This window comes from Penaeus japonicus, unplaced genomic scaffold (genome assembly GCF_977035675.1).
Source record: "Penaeus japonicus unplaced genomic scaffold, GWHDUDI00000001_assembly GWHDUDI00000037, whole genome shotgun sequence".
In the NCBI taxonomy this organism is placed as follows: domain Eukaryota; kingdom Metazoa; phylum Arthropoda; class Malacostraca; order Decapoda; family Penaeidae; genus Penaeus; species Penaeus japonicus.
The window spans coordinates 4,744,948-4,746,858 of NW_028234439.1; the positions used below are offsets into that span (position 1 = coordinate 4,744,948).

General features: G+C 42.3%; 1 protein-coding gene across 2 annotated transcripts in view; it reads left to right on the plus strand.

Annotated features, from left to right (window-relative positions):
- The first annotated feature begins 860 nt into the window (after window positions 1–860).
- LOC122267093 (regenerating islet-derived protein 4) overlaps window positions 861–1,911 on the plus strand; it is a 10,906-nt gene continuing 9,855 nt past the window's right edge. The window contains exon 1 of one of the 2 annotated variants that reach the window (XM_043037075.2): window positions 861–892. The gene's annotated coding sequence lies outside the window, so the exon portion shown is untranslated. The remainder of the gene's footprint in view (window positions 893–1,911) is intronic. The other variant, XM_086532244.1, reaches the window with a different exon arrangement.

A 1,911-nucleotide genomic window follows, 5' to 3' on the forward strand; every position in this document is an offset into this window, starting at 1 on the left:
ATATATTACATAAAAAAGACTTAGTCAGAGATGACGGACTGCACGAAACAAAAAAGTAACTTTCGAGTCAAATGCGCCATGACCCTGTTGACCTCTTCTGTCACGGAGATCCGCGGAGAAATCAAAAGCAAAAGAGAGAGGGAGAAGGAGATATAGAGAGAGAAAGAGAGAGAGAGAATGTGGAAGAGAGAGAGAGAGAGAATGAGCAAGAGAGAGAGAGAATGAGGAAGAGAGAGAGAGAGAGAGAATGAGGAAGAGGGAGAGTAAGAGAATAAGAAACAGAAACATACAGACAGAACCAGGAGAGAGAGAGAGAGAGAGAGAATGAGGAAGAGGGAGAGTAAGAGAATAAGAAACAGAAACATACAGACAGAACCAGGAAAGAGAGAGAGAGATAGAATGAGGAAGAGAGAGAGAGAGAGAGAGAGAGAATAAGAAACAGAAACATACAGACAGAACCAGGAAAAAGAGAGAGAGAAAGAGAGAAACAGACACAAAGAGAAAGTCAGAAATTAAGAGAAGCAAACAGAGTGAGAGACAGAAAGACAGAAAGTCAGGCAAATAGTGAGAAAACAAAAACAAAACAAAGAACAAGGAGGGCGGGGAGAGAGACAGAGATAGAGAGACAATAAAAAAAAGTCCTATTACCTATGACTTGACAGATATAGGAAGCGAGATGCAGTGCCGACAATTTTCTCATGGCAGTCCAACACTTCCACTTTTATTTCTTCTTCTCTTTACATCTTTTTTATTATTTTTTTTATTCAAGGGAAACCGAGTCATGTGACTTAGCTCTCGTTGCCCAATGGACGTGCTTGTGTATGTATAAAGGGAGGAGCGAGCGTGGGATTCCTCTCACTCTCGCTGAAGACGCGCCAGGTACACATCTAAGGTCAGAGAGAAAACGTGCAAAGGTCTACCGTGTATTTTGGGATTTCGTGAATCTACACCCCGATGGATTAGCTGTGTTGTTGTGGATCTGTGGTGTATCATTAGAGGGTGGTAGTCACACTAATATTGATAAATAGTGGTGGCGAGCTTGATGTTTGTGCTTTGTTTTTGGACTTATATATATAAAAGCAGTTAGGTGTGGAAAAGAGGAATCAGAATTGCAGTGGAAATAAAAACGAAGATTTCACGTCATTTCGATCAAAAAAAGATATACACTTGGAAATGGCAGGAATGAGTTTGTTGATTGCGTGAACAGTGCAATATACAAGAATATATTTATATGTTGAAATGAGAATTCAGTGATATGGTTGCAATGGAAATTATATGAAGTGCAGGCAGCTTGAATGTAGAAACCTATGTTCTTCCTTTCCTCCTCCTCCTCCTCCTCCTCCTCCTCCTCCTCCTCCTCCTCTTCCTCCTCGTCTTCTTCCTTCTACTCTTTTTCCTCTTCTCATTATGCTTATCTATTTTTGTTGCTGTTATTTCCTTTCTTCGCCATACTCATCATCTTCTTCTCTTGCCTTTCTTCTTTCCTCTTCCTTCCTCTTTCCGCCTTCCTCTTTCCTTTTACTAATCCCACTCCTAATTATCGTCGTCTCCCTCCTCCTACTCTTCTTCTTTCTCATCCTCCTCCTTCTCTTTATCCTTCTCCTCCTCCTCCTCCTCCTCCTCCTCCTCCTCCTCCTCCTCCTCCTCCTCCTCCTCCTCCTCCTCCTTTCTTCTTCCTCCTTCTTTTTATTCTCCTCCTCCTTCTCTTCTTTTCTTTCTTCCTTCTCCTCCTCCGATTCTTCCTACTTTTCCTCCTCGTCTATCTCATTTCCCATCTCCTCTTCCTCTTCTTCTTTTCCTAATCCATCTGCTCCTCATTCACCTCCTCCTTCTTCTCTTCCTGCTCCTCTTCCTCCTCTTCCCCATCCTCCTTTGGCTCTCCCCCCTCTCCAAAAATAATAGTTACAAAAA